The 15,324-nt window shown below is 38.7% G+C and overlaps 1 protein-coding gene across 2 annotated transcripts in view; it reads left to right on the top strand.

Annotated features, from left to right (window-relative positions):
- Positions 1-14,803, top strand: part of Magee2 (MAGE family member E2) — a 263,354-nt gene extending 248,551 nt beyond the window's left edge. Inside the window, exons 11-12 of one of the 2 annotated variants that reach the window (XR_008217361.1) lie at positions 13,545-13,673; positions 14,655-14,803. The gene's annotated coding sequence lies outside the window, so the exon portion shown is untranslated. The remainder of the gene's footprint in view (positions 1-13,544; positions 13,674-14,654) is intronic. The other variant, XR_008217360.1, reaches the window with a different exon arrangement.
- Positions 14,804-15,324: the final 521 nt, after the last annotated feature.

Below are 15,324 nucleotides of genomic sequence, written 5' to 3'. Positions count from 1 at the left end.
TTTGCACTAGCATCTACCCATCTTGTCCTCCAATCGGTGCAAACAGTGTCTGTATCTAAGGGAGCCTATTTAGGTCCACTTGGAGCTCTTGGTCCACTCAGAGCCGGCGATGGAGTCTGTGTCTCAGGGAGCAGCTGTGATCTCCAAAATTTCTTAAATAAAAATAAATAAATAAATTTTTTCAGCAAGAAAAAAACCCCAGCTATCTAGAAAGGCGCCTAAGCTAGGCTGAGCATTCAAAACTAATAAGAAGTCTCTGTGTCATGATTTGGGAGCTGGTTGGTGGCTCAAAAGAAAAACCTAGTACAGAGATTCATAATGTTTCCATATTTTTCTCATTTAATGGCACAATAATAAACCCAGAAGAGAAAACTAACACTTAGTAAACTGTATTTGAGAAAAATGGATGAATACATTCATGAATAGATAGATGGATGGATCAATGGATAAAATGGATGGAAAGATAGGTTTAAGATAAGGGAAAGGAATGGAAGAACAGATGATTAACAAATTTCCCACTGACCATGTGATCCACTGTCTTCAATCTACTGGCAATTTCACTCAAACTTTCTGTGTGTATTTTAAACTCCTGCTTGTCATCTTCATTGAATTGACATACAGAATTGTCGAAGCGTGTTCACATGCTTCAGATATCTATGAACAATCTCCCTAAAACACATTATTACCCTATTGTGTTACTATAAACTGTAGATTCCTATGCAACGATCTCCCTAAAACACATTAATACCCTCCGATCATACAAGTTTATTTTAAAACTTTGGTTTTATTACCTCCCTTTATACATTCTACCCAACTCAGAATATATAGTGTATTTGTGGGATACATAGGCATGGATGATAACAAAAGAACTCTATGCACACCAGCAAATACTTGCTGCCCATTTTGACTGCTATAAGAACACCACACGTTGGAGAAATTATAGGAAAAGCATATTTATTTTGTCTAGCAGTGGAGGCTGAGAAATCCACAGTCAAGGGGTGGCATTTGGCAAGTGCCTTCTTCTGACATCACTGTACAGCAGAAGGCAGAATGGGAAAAGAAGGCAAGTAAGACAAAGAAGAGGGGTCCAAACTCATTCTGTTATAATGAACCTACATTAGTAACAACAGCATTAATCCACTAAACCTATTCAGGGTTGCACTGGGAAATTAAACCTCTGACACATGATATGGTAGCACATATTCAAACTATAGCACTTACTGGAGAAATAATAACCAATATGTAATCTTGACCATTAATGAAAGAACAAGTATAATAAAACTTTTTAATACATTGCTTTACTCCAGTTCATTGCTTTGTGATATCTAGTACCCAATGGAGAACTCATTTCAATGCTATTATGGAATTAGCTTCAGAACAATAAGCCCAAAGGTTTCAGAAAGAGCTATCTCTTATTTTCATATATGAACTCTCTACTACATGATGAGAGTATTTGCTTTTGTTTCATTGTCACTTTGTTTCAGTGTACACTTCTTCTTGAAAAGAGTCCAATATTGGTTTGTAAATTTAAGGTTTGTGTGCTATCATCACCTATAGAATTCTGTGCAATCACACTCTGCATTAACCAGATATAACCTTCTTTGAAACAAGAGTTGCATGTTGACCACATTAACTTTTTGAGAATATTACTGCATTCTAAAACTGAACAGAAATATTCACAGGGGATAAAATTCATCATTTATACTTCTGGTATGAATAGTTGAACTTGTGTGCAAGACATAAAGGTTCTTACAGGCTCTACAAGAACGGATTACAGTAATAGGCAGGAAGCTTGTAAATAAGCAACTTTTAAAATATTTACTTTTATTTTATTTATATCTGTGTGTGTTGCACATGTGTGCAGTTGCCTGTAAAGGCCAGAAGAGGGTGTCAGGTCTCCTGGAGCTGGAGTGTTTAGGGGTTGTAAGCTGCCCAACATGGGTGCTGAGAAGCAAACTTGAGTTCTCTAGAATAACAAACACTGTGAACTGCTCAGCCACCTATCCAGACCCATAAGTCTGCAACTTTGATCATGCTTCCTTCAATACAGATGACTAAGGTTCAACTTGGCATTGAAATTTGAAATGAGAGAGGCAGTGTAACCATACAAGAAAAGTTTTTATTTTAAAAAGGCTGAAATAATAAACAGAATTCTAAAAAATTCATCTCTAGAAAAGAAGAGTATCGGTTCCCAACTTCCCTCTCATATTAAGGGCACCAAACCTTCCAAATAACTCAAAGTGAATCTTCCTCCTTACTTATATTAATCATTATACAATTGTAAATGCTAACAATACCATCTTTTGCCTATTCAGAGACACTTAAAATCTGAGGCTCTGGACTCTTGCTTGCCAATAAATATATCCTCTATACCAATGGACAAATATTCTATCCAGAGTAATCCACATATATCTCAAAGCCCTCAGTAACACAAGCAAGGGAGGATTCTAAGCCCCAGATGTCTTGACAATTCTCAATTTCTATTGACAATCTGAACTTATTTTAGCTAGCAGATTTTTTCCATCTTCCCTGTGATTTTGCATCTACAATTTCTTCCACTACAAATAAACATGGTAAAATAAGATATGTGTCTTCTTCTGAAGACTACTTGTTAAGTGAAGGCTAAAAGTCTGAGGTTCAGACCAGAGAAAATGGTAAATGTAACCAAGGTTATACCAAGGTGGAACTTCTAATTGCAGGAAGATAGATGCACATTTTTCTACTCCTCCCATTAAATACAATTAAATCCTCTGCATGGCACACACAAAATTAATATAAAGATGATTTGTGAGATGTGAAGAGAAGAAGGCATGAACTTTGAAACCTCTCATTCACTTCTTTCATCTTTATCTCCCTCCCTCCTCAGAGCATTCAGGAAGGCACTCACAACAAGGATCTAGGCTAGGAATTAGAAGTTGCTTGTGATCATTTTATTTACTCAACACAGTCCATAATGCATGACAGTATTCAGACATATGAGACAGTGTTGCCTAAAGTGGAGATAAAAGCCTGAAATATTGAAATGAATGTCTGAAATAAGTAATAATAGTGATGATTGATATCTGTGGGATATTATGGATAATTTATAGAAATAAACTCATTTAAGTTGCAGATAATCCTATAAAGTAAGTAAATTGTCATCCAAGTTTCAAGATAAAGAAATTGAAGCATAGAATGGTTATGTCATTTCCCAAGGTCTCACAGCTAGGAATTAGAGAAGCCAGGCTATAATGCATAATATTCTGGCTCCAGAGTCATTGCCAATAACTTGCATGTAGTATTTCTAATTTGAAACTGGAATCCAGCCACAGCAGAAGCAATGGAGAAACTTTCTCTCTGCTTACAGAGAAACTGTCAGAGGTCACCTCACTTTTGTCTGTTTCTCTATTTTTTTTTTTTTTTGGTTTTTCGAGACAGGGTTTCTCTGTGTAGCTTTGTGCCTTTCCTGGAACTCACTTGGTAGTCCAGGCTGGCCTCGAACTCACAGAGATCCGCCTGGCTCTGCCTCCCGAGTGCTGGGATTAAAGGCGTGCGCCACCACCGCCTGGCCTGTTTCTCTATTAATGTGGAGAAAATCTTTTTAGGCCTTCATGAACATAGCACCATCATGCCCAATATGCCATCACCATATCCAGACCTCAGCACAAGTTAGATGTCATCATCTTATATTCTATGCTCCCACATTTTCTCTGTTCAATTTTGTTCCCGCACACTGGACTAATGTTTTGCCTTAGATCAACTCTGTGCAGAGAAAGATTTACCCTCTTCATACTTGTTCTTTGCCTTTTAGTCTGTATTCAGATCCTTCCTAATAGATGAGAAACTCACAGATTTAATCAGACAGGATTCACTGGTGCTTCTTTTTCATGTCATGGCTCTGGAAAGATGGTTGAAACAATTCAGCAGGTCATCAGTTAGTTCTTGAAATGTTCAATTTGTGTTAATTTTTTCACTCCTACTTGGAGAAATGGACATAACAACTAATGAAACACTGCCATTGCTTTCAAGATGTATAGCAATAATTCAGTAACTATTATTTTTAACCCATTTTATGGTATGTGTGTGTATATATGTATATGTGATATGCATGTATCTGTACATGTGTGTACATCCATGTATTGGCCCACAGAGGTCAGAAGACAACACCAGGTGTCCCCTCATTCCTAGCCTCATTCCCTTGAGATAGGGTCTCTCACTAAACACTAAAGCTCATAATTTTCTTTTTTTGTTTTTTTTTTGTTTTTTTTTGTTTTTTTTATTTTGATGAATTGCTATTTTATTTTATTTTATTTTATTTTGCAATACAATTCAGTTCTACATATCAGCCATGGATTCCCTTGTTCTCCTCCCTCCCGTCCCCCTCACCTTCCCCCCAGCCCCCCCCCCCCATTCCCATCTCCTCCAGGGCAAAGCCTTTCCCACAGACTGAGATCAACCTGGTAGACTCAGTCCAGGTAGGTCCAGTCCCCTCCTCCCAGACCGAGCCAAGCAATCCTGCATAGGCCCCAGGTTTCAAACAGCCAACTCAAGCAATGAGCACAGGACCCGGTCCCACTGCCTGGATGCCTCCCAAACAGATCAAGCCAATCAACTGTCTCACCCATTCAGAGGGCCTGATCCAGTGGGGACCCCTCAGCCATTGGTTCATAGTTCATGTGTTTCCATTCATTTGGCTATTTGTCCCTGTGCTTTATCCAACCTTGGTCTCCACAATTCTCGCTCATATAAACCCTCCTCATTCTCGCTAATTGGACTCCCAGAGCTCCACCCGGGGCCTAGCCATGGATCTCTGCATCCAGATCCCTCAGTAGTTGGATGAGGTTTCTAGCACGACAATTAGGGTGTTTGGCCATCCCATCACCAGAGTAGGTCAGTTCGGGCTGTCTCTCGACCATTGCCAGCAGTCTGTTGTGGGGGTATCTTTGTGGATTTCTGTGGGCCTCTCTAGCACTTTGCTTCTTCCTATTCTCATGTGGTCTTCATTTACCATGGTCTCCTATTCCTTGTTCTCCCTCTCTGTTGTTGATCCAGCTGGGATCTCCCGCTCCCCCAAGCTCTCTTTTTCTCGACCCTCGCCTTTCACTACCCCCACTCATGTCCAGGCTGTTCATGTAGATCTCATTCCATTTCTCTGTCATTGGGCGATCCCTGTGTCTTTCTTGGGGTCCTGTTTTCCAGGTAGCCTCCCTGGTGATGTGAGTAGCAGACAAGTCATCCTTGTTCCACATCTAGTATCCTGCTATGAGTGAGTACATACCATGTTTGTCTTTCTGAGTCTGGGTTACCTCACTCAGGATGATTTTTTCTAGATCCATCCATTTGTCTGCAAACCTCATGATGTCATTGTTTTTCTCTGCTGAGTAGTATTCCATTGTGTATATGTACCACATTTTGTTTATCCATTCTTCAGTTGAAGGGCATCTAGGTTGTTTCCATATTCTGGCTATTACAAACAATGCTGATATGAACATAGCTGAACAAGTGCTCTTATGGTGTGGTTGAGCATTCCTTGGGTATATGCCCAAGAGTGGTATATAAGGAACTCAAGAAATTAGACATCAAAATGCCCAACAGTCCAATTAAGAAATGGGCTATAGAACTAAACAGAGAATTCTCAACAGAGGAAACTCAAATGGCCGAAAGACATTTAAGGAATTGCTCAACATCCCTAATCATCAGGGAAATGCAAATCGAAACAACTCTGAGATACCACCTTACGCCAGTCAGAATGGCTAAGATCAAAAACACTGAAGACACCTTATGCTGGAGAGGATGTGGAGCTAGGGGAACTCTCCTCCACTGCTGGTGGGAATGCAAGCTTGTACAACCACTTTGGAAATCAATATGGCGCTTTCTTAGAAAATTGGGAATCCATCTCCCCCAAGATAAAGCTCATAATTTTCAACTGAGCTCACTTGCCAGGAGGTTCCAGGATTCATCTCTCTGTTCTGCAGCACTGAGATTAGTCGTGCCCATGACTGTCTTTGTTTTTGCTTTTATGTATGTGCTAGGGATTCAAACTTGGTTTCTTGTGTTTGCACAGCAAGTGCTCTTATCCACTGAGCCATCTCTCTAGCCCCAACCATAGTTTGTTAAAAGACCATTTAGCTTAATGAATTGTAAAATAAAGAAGGTCATGAAGGAATCTATAAACAAATGTGCTACATCATCTTCAAGCTATATGAACAGAAATCATCGCCAGGACTGTTCTGGGTGTGAATCATGCCTGGAAGTGAACAAAGTGAGAAAAGACAATCCAGGTAGCAGCCTTAAAGTCTTCAACTGCCTCCTATCCAGTCTACCCTTAAATTCTTGTGGAAATTAGAAAACACGGCCAGGAAGATTTAGTTATCATCTATCAGTGTATGAAGGCAGCCCTTAACAGACAGAACGTACTTCTGAATACTCACTCATTACTCAAAATGCTTATGGTAAGTAGACGGGCAAAAAGTCAAAGTCCTCTGGCATAACAATTTTTTTGTTTTGGTGGAATTCTATTGAGATTTCCCAATTTTTACTCTTTTTCTTAATTTTAAAAGGTAACAGAGTAAAATTGTTCCTTTCATGTTCAGTTTCACGAGTTTTAATACATATGCATATATAACCAGCACCATAAATACCACCAATCAAGAAACTCTTTTGTGTTATCCCATTTTTAAATTAATTTTATGCTTAGCATACAAAGAAACATGTTTCGCTGTGATGTTTTCACACATATATATCATTGTATATTATCCTTAGTTACCTTGTATTTTCCCCTTGTTATATTTTTGTACTGTTTTAAAAGAAAAATGTCCCCCATAGGCTCGTGCATTTAAACACTTGGTCCCTTGTTGGTGGCACTGTTTGAAGAGGTGTGGGAACCTTTAGATGGAACCTTGCTAGAGGAAGTCCACCTCTATGGGTGGGCTTTGAGGGTTTATAGCCTCACTCCACTTCCAATTCTTGTTCTCTCTGCTTCCCAATTGTGGTTGTTATGTGATCTCTCAGCTTCCTACTCCTGCTGCTTGCTGCCATGACTCCATACCATGAGGAATTCAGGCCTCTGCAACTCTAAACCAAAATGAACACCTCCATCCACAAGTTACTTTTGATCACAGTGTTTTATCACAGCAACAGAAATGTAACTAATACAACTTTGTAGGTACCCCCGTTGCCTACTTTTCCCTGTCCCTAACCACTGTCATCACTGATTGTCCACCAGACACTATCATTTTAGATCTGAAAGACCATCATACAAAAACAATCACACACTATATGACAGTCTGACATGGCCATTTTTTATTCAGCACAATACCTTACAGTCATTTAACATATATGCATTAATAATTTATTGCTATTTGTTCCTGAATAGCATTTCATTGCACAAATGTAATGCTTTATTTATCTCTTCACTCACAGAAGGACACTTGGGTTATTCCTAGTCTTTGTTGATTATGAAAAGAGCTACTATAAACTGTCATGCATTTTTAATTTTTGTAATTTTTAAAATTAATATACAAGGAACTAGATATCATTATTGCATTTTCAAACTAAAGTATATTTTAGTAGATTATCTCTTCTGCCATGCAATTTTTATGCAAGCTTAAGTTTTCACTTCTTTGAAGTAAAATACCATAGAAGTGAAACTTCTGTGTCACATGAAAAGTATTCAACCTTAAAAGAAAATTCAAAAATATTTGCGTTATTTGATGTGTCACTTTGCATTCCCCTTAGCACCATATAACAATTCCAGTTCCTATGCACCCTTGCATTGATACCACTATTTTTTACCTTAGATGTTTTAATACATATGTAGTGTGTCACACTGATAGCATTTCTCTAAATGTATACAAATGCTGAACATTTTTTTCATTTGCTAATTTTCCACCCATAGTTGTTTAGTGGAGTGTGTGTTCATGCCTCTTTCCCATTTCCTTTCTTAAATAATTTTACATTTTAAAATTTCCTTATATGTATTTTTTTTGGCTTTTTGAGACAGTTTTTCTGTGTAGTTTTGGTGCCTGTTCTGGATCTCACCCTGTAGACCAGGCTGGCCTCAAACTCACAGAGATTCTGCCTGGCTCTGCCTCCCAAGTGCTAGGATTAAAGGCATGTGCTACCACCGCCCAGTCTCCTTATATGTATTGAATGTAAGCTCTTTGCTATGATTTGTGAATACTTTCAGTCGGTTTGTAACTTACCATTTTGTCCTCTGTAACAAAGTCCTCTGTGGAGCAAGTTTCAATTTTTATCTTTACTTTTAATTTTTTATGCATATGGGTGTTTTGCCGACATATACATCTATGCACCATGTGGGTGTGCCTGTTGCCTTGGGTCCAGAAAGGGTGTTGGATCTCCTGCAACTGGTGTTACAGATGGTTGTGGGCCACCGTGTAGATGCTGGGAATCCAACCCAGGTTCTCTGAAAGAGCAACAAGTACTCTTAACCACTGAGCCATCTCTCCAGCCCAAGAATTTCAATTTTTATGGATCCTGTATTTAATGTTGATAGGAATTCCAACCATGCACCCATGGTTGTGCATGCCCAGCAGGACACTTATTCATTTCTGCCTAGTCATTTCTGGGCCATACATCCTATGTAACCCATGTCCCATGGCTGCGTGGTCACATAATTGTGCGGCAAGACCACATGATCTATGCGCATGCGTGTAGTAGTCACGTGGGCCTGTGTTCACAGGTGCGAGCTGGCCCTTAAAAAGACAAGTCCCATGTTCCCCTACCCCCTTCTCACATGTGTCCTTCTGCAAGCCTGATCACATCTATCCCTTTCTCTTTGTCTTAATAAAAACCATCAAATGTCATGTCCAAGAAATTATTTTAAGTGCATTTTAATTCATGTATAAAATTATACATATTTAAGGGGTACCATGTTTTCTTTAAGTGCATGGATACTTTGTATAGTATTCACATTAGGATAAACATATCTATTTCCCAAAACTTTCATCATTTCTTTCTGGTGAAAACATTCAAAATACCTCCTTGTTCATATTTTTCAAGTACATTGTGTATTATTTTTATCTAATTATCATGTTACTATGAAATAGAATATCTCTTATCTAATTATAACTTGGTACCCATTGACAAGACTCCCCCAACACCTTTTTCCCCTTACTCTAGATCATAATAATTTCCCCCTCTTTTCTAAAGTTTTATAATTTCATGTCTTACATCTAGCCCTGTGATTTATTTTGTCTTATTTTTATAAGGCATTAGGTTTAGATCAACCTATTTTTTGTTGAAGATGTTCACATCTCCAATGAAATTATCATTATTTTTTACAAGGGGATTCATGGCTGGCTTTGGCATTGCTATATACCAAGACTGGCCTTGAACTCCTGTTTTTCTGTCTCCATCTTCCAAGTATTAGGATTCCAGGCATACTCCATCATGTCTGGCTCCAATTAAATTTATTGAGAAAACTGGTTCTTTCTCTATTGAATTATATTTTGACCTTTGTCAAAATTCAGTTAATTGTATATATGTGGTATCTTTTTGGGCTCTCTTGTTCCATTCACCAATATCATACAGTCTTTAATACATAATTTTTAAATTCAAGCACTTTGACTCCCCTTTATTCATTTTTCCAAATTTCTGTCTATTCTTGTTGCATTGCCTCTCCATAAAAAAATCTTGAAAAGGAATTCTACACTTACAATTTCAATGATATTTTGACAGAAATTTTATTAAATTTGTGTATAATTTTTTTTTTTTTTGGTTTTTCGAGACAGGGTTTCTCTGTGTAGCTTTGCGCCTTTCCTGGGACTCACTTGGTAGCCCAGGCTGGCCTCGAACTCACAGAGATCCGCCTGGCTCTGCCTCCCGAGTGCTGGGATTAAAGGCGTGCGCCACCACCGCCCGGCAAATTTGTGTATAATTTTTAGAGTACTGACATTTTACTATTTTAAGTCTTTTAATCATTGCAGGTAACTGAGTCTCTTCATTTATTTAAGTCTTCTTTGATTTCTTTCACCACCATTTAATAGTTTTCACCCTAAAATTCTACTCATATTTCTATTCATTTACACATATTTTTCTGTACATTTGCACATGTTTTGGTTTGTGTATTTTTGAGCATACTATAATTTTTTATTGTAGTTTCTATTTTTTTGCAATATACAGTGATATAGTTGATAGAGACTCCTACCTCTACTAAGACTACTAAACCTGCTCTTTGTTTTACTTCATATCAAATTATCTTGCTTCCATAATACCCAACAACTGGCTATCACTTAAAGTTTATTACAAGTAAATCTTTAGGGCCAAAGTAAGTAGCTTGTAGTACTCTTAGCATTAGCTAGTCTTCTCAAAGTTCACACTTCTAACAGTGTCCAAATGACCTGACATTTAACACATAAATCCCTCATGTAAACTTGTCTAAGAGAAGAAACATGTTAGGGCATTTTAAAAAATTATTTTACACACAAACCACAGTTTCCCCTCCCTCCTCTCATCCCATTCCCTCCCCCACCTCCTTTCTACTCCCACCCCCATCCACTCCTCAGAAGGGGGCGGGCCTCCCATGGGAGTCAACAAAGCATGGCATACCAAGTTGAGGCAGGACCAATCTCCTCCCCCCTGCATCAAGGCTGAGCGAGGCATCCCACCATAGGGAAAATAAGTTCCAAATGCCAGCTTGTGCCAGGGACAGATCTTGGTCCCACTGCTAGGAGCCACAAACCGACCAAGCTACACAACTGTCACCCACATGCGGAGGGCTTAGGTCAGTCCCATGCAGGCTCCCTAGGTGTCGGTCTAGAGTCCCTGAGCAGGCCTTTTTTTTTAAACCTGACACAGCAATTGTTACAAGGAACTGAAATGTGATCACACTATGCTACAGACTTGAAGATGGGACCATGGTCCTATCAGAGAGCTCATCAAATTTCAAAAAATAGTTTGGGAAACAATCTGACCACACAGACATTGGTGTTAGAGTTACCTACTAAATGGGACTCAAAAAATTTTCTAGAATAGGAGCTTAGGAGGGATTGGTATTTTTAAAGAAACATCAGAGTAGAATGATTTTTAAACTCTGTTTGTCAATGACTCTACCACTTACCTAGGGTTCTCTTTTGTGTGGGACAAAATCCAAAGACCTATCAAGTTCTGTAAAATTCCTATAAAATCAGTATCCCTCAACTTGGCTGACCTCTTTCTGATTTCACCGATTTGATCAGATCATCTTCGTTATTGCCTAATGAACAATATCTCTCAGTTCCCTTTGTTTTTTACTGAAAGTTCCAGTCCCTCAGAGAAGAATTCCTCATTTCCACATCAATAACATCTTTCTACCAAGCACTGATCTACCCAAAGTAAACTTTCAGATTGCATTTTCCCCCAGTTCTTCTGTACTTTGATACATGCCCATGTCTCTGTCTTAAACACAGGCTCTTATTTCTATTAACCTGGTACTTCCTCTTCACACTGTCACATAAAACTTACCTTCATTAAATATCTAAACCTATTAGGTAAGCTGACCTTCTTATATAGCCTACTCTCTGTTCCAATAAAACAATATGTGGATTGGGGTATTTTATTTTACTTTTCAATGCTTCAATTTTTAACTCATAAAATGAGGATACTAATATTAAATCACGGGTTTATTATGGCTGGGAGCACAAAGGTCCTTGCACACAGAGATAAGCACTAGGGAAACCAGGAATATTAAACACACAGGATTGTCTTTTGAAAGCAAGAGATGTATAACCTGTTTTCTGCCAAGAAAGCTGTGAATGGAGGTGGCTAATATCCTAGATGACATCTGTAGGATCAAGCCACACCTGGCTCCCCCAAGCTTTCACAAGCAGGACAGAACATAGTTAATAACCCAGATGACCTCTGTGCTATCTACATGACTGAGACCACACCAGATTCTCCCCCTAGGCCCTTAAGATAATACATGTAGCTTATCTCTAGAATCCATTTTCATGGAAGAAGTGACATGTACGTTGAGAAGAGTTTTTATGTAATTGTGCCTCATTGTGCAAACAGGATTGTGTTACATCAGGAAACTTTTTTTCCAAATTGGACTGTGAAGCACGATCCTAATTAATCTTAACAATAAAAACCCAGAGTCAAATATTAGGGTGAAAGCTAAAAGATCAGAGAAGCAGAGCAGCCAGCCACTAGAGAGACTTCTTACCTTTAGGAATACTCAGACTTAATGAGCTAGATCCTGTCTCCACCTGCCTTATATTCCTGTCTCCACCTCCCATGTGCTGGGATCAAAGGTGTGAGCCTCCCAGGTGATGGGATTAAAGGTGTGAGCCACCACCAACTGGCTCTGTTTCTCTTTTAGACTGGTTCAGTCTTGTGTAGTCCAAGGTGGCTTTGAACTCTTGATCTTCCTGCTTCTTCCTTCCAAGTGCTGGGATTAAAGGTGGGTGCCACCACTGCCTGGCCTCTGTGGTTAACTGATCTCCAGGCAAGCTTTATTTGTCAGAACACAAACAAAATATCATCCAACAGTACTGTACTTAATATGACTAAAATAAACTGCCTGGTGTCAGACTCAAAGTTTGAACCAACACCAGTTATTGAGTCGGATTGAACTGGGATTCCTTTTTGCCTCATGCGGATCATTTCTCTGCCAGCCCTGGTGTTTTCAGAGATGTCCCCCCCCCCCACCACACACACACAACTGGCACCCAATGTGGGCCTTGATCCTCAGAGAAGATAAGAAAATTTTTCTTTAAATGGAATCAGAAGACAGGAGTTCAGTCCTCTCACCCAAGGGGTCATGACCACAAGTAAAAGAGGAAATAAACATGGGTTCTTCTCAGTTCTCTAAGACAAAGCATTTTATATAATATTTGAGATGTTTAAGATGCAGAGGAGCAAAATATTCAGAGTAAGAGCTCTGCAATTTTGTGCAAGTAACTGAAAAACTTAATCTTTGGTTTCCTGATCAAGTGACTGCCGATGTTAAATATTGGTAGCACATAGAAACTAATGTGAAGAGAGCCCATGAAAAGGGAGACAAAATCCCTATCAATTATTTTGCAATATGGAGTAGGTTAATGTAATGCTTTAACCCTGTTAGGAGGAGAAAAAAAAGAGTTCCCTGACAGACACATCTTGGCAAAGAAGGGCAAATGAACCCTGTAGCCACTCTGCCTTCCCATCTGAACCAGGTGTGTTCAAGGGTCACCTTCCCATGTGCTCTGATTAGAACTCAGAGCCCTCTTGTTGCACTGGTGTGGGGGCCCACAGGGGCTCTCTAGTAAGACCTTAATCAAGGTCAGAGAATCTGAGCTTGCTTTACACAGCAGGGCTGCATAATGGGATGATTTGGCCACGGGCATGGTTACCAGGTGTTTGGAAGGGTCTATACTTGGCTGTATGTTGTACTTTGATCTTGAAAGGGGGAGGTCTTTTGCCTCTCCCCTTGGCATGTTATAAAAAGCCCTTTGGAATAAACCTCGAGGCAATTGGGTATTGACCCAGGGCCCTCCCAAAGCTATCCTGTGTCTCTGTCTTTCTTATTGTCGTCTCTTTCTATCTTTCTATTTATCATTTCCTCATTCCTCTCTCCTTCCCCTAAGAACCCTTCAACAGGTCAGAGCTGGACTCTGGAAGACTCCCACACACTGGCCCACAGCCCTTTCTGCTACCTGGGGATCTGCCGAATGCAGAAAGCAGTATCTGATGCAACACTTGAGTTCCAAGGAATGGTAGGTGGGGCTCCTCTGCATAAGCTAGGACAGCCCCAGAGCTTAGTTCTTATTTCTTTGTTTGTTGTTCAATTTTGTTTGGTTTTCCTCACAGCAGGAATAACTCGATATAGATTGACCAATGGTCCCCTCATGGGGAAAAATTAATATGGGCCCAACTTCTAGTACAGGAACAATTGTAATAGGACATAAAGCACCTAAGCTGGTGCTGATTAAATTTACTGGGGTATTTGTCATTCCGTGTATGGATGGCATTTTCTTCTCCTGCTTGTCTAATCAATACTTAAATGAGTGCTTAACTTTCATGGTAGATAAACTAAAAGCAAAATTTAAAATTTTGAACCATGTCAATTGGAATTTGGCTTCATTCTTTAAGTTGCTTTCTGTAGCTTCTTAGTTAAATTCTATAAGAAATATAATACCCAAAGCAGAACGGGTTATTAGTTTATTATGTAATGCTTCTGCTAAAGTGGTAGCTCATAGAATTAGTCCCTTACTTCCTTATCAATTATTCTTCCTTCCTCTTCATTACCTACTGGAATTATATATCAACAAGGTAATGGTATTATAGAAATTTATGCATGTCATAATTCTCCACAACAATCTGTAACTCCTTATTTACAAGAAATTATAGACTCAATAATGATGGGAAGAACACATCTTAAACAACTTACTGGTAAACAGCCTATATAAATTATTGTGCCACTAAATAAAATGCAGCTTACTTATTCCACACTGATAATAATTGGCAGTTTGCATTAGCATGTTATTCGGGATCTATAGATAATTAATAATTATTCAAAAGATCTCCTTTTAAGATGTTTTTGAAGATACTTTGTGGGAATTGCCTAAAATTATTTCTAAAAATCTGCACTCCTTCAGCTGAGTTTTCTTTTCTTGAAAATAAAAGTAAATAACAAATTAATCCAATTCTATTGAAACATGACAGCAATACTGAACTTCTGGCACCTCTGTCTCTAGAGAGTTCTTACAAGCCTGTCCAGGAGGAAAGCCAGGACCAGCCGTGGCTGCTACTAACAGAAGGCTTCACCAAAGGGTTGGTGCAGCAAGTTGTCCGTTACTAAGACTGTAGAAGATGCTTTCCCAGCTGACGCCTGGTAAAATTATGCATCCATTCAGTGGTGCGTTTGCAGTATTAGCAAAAGAAGAATTATATCTGTATATCAAAAATGGATACTTTTTCATTTCAGGCACTGAGAGCCCAACATTTTTCAAATTTTAATTTTTGTACAACGTAACAAAAAATTTAAAAGTAACGACCTAAATGGGCTTGGGATGGATTTAAGAAGAAAAATAGAAGTAAATTGAAATAAAAAGATTTATTTAAACTATTTCTTCTGGATAATACAGGTCAAGAAATGAAAACGTAATTGTATGTTTCTTAAATTCACTTGGAGACCAGAAGGGGTTAAACCAAAAATACAACCAATAGGAGTTAGATTATTTTGAAGTTTCCATCTAAAACTATTTTTGGTACAGCCTAAAATCTATTACATTAGACTGACTACATAATGTAGTAAAAACTAAAGCCTCCCAGCAAATTCTTTCTCCATGAAACTGTTATGCTTTGATATTGTTCACAGTTTTGACTCATTAACAGTCCTAGCTGGATATGTATTTTCCCATACTT

The sequence above is a fragment of the Peromyscus californicus genome, unplaced genomic scaffold (assembly GCF_007827085.1).
Source record: "Peromyscus californicus insignis strain IS unplaced genomic scaffold, ASM782708v3 Scaffold_10__1_contigs__length_136768540, whole genome shotgun sequence".
Lineage (NCBI taxonomy): Eukaryota > Metazoa > Chordata > Mammalia > Rodentia > Cricetidae > Peromyscus > Peromyscus californicus.
This window is presented reverse-complemented; position numbering and strand designations above follow the sequence as displayed.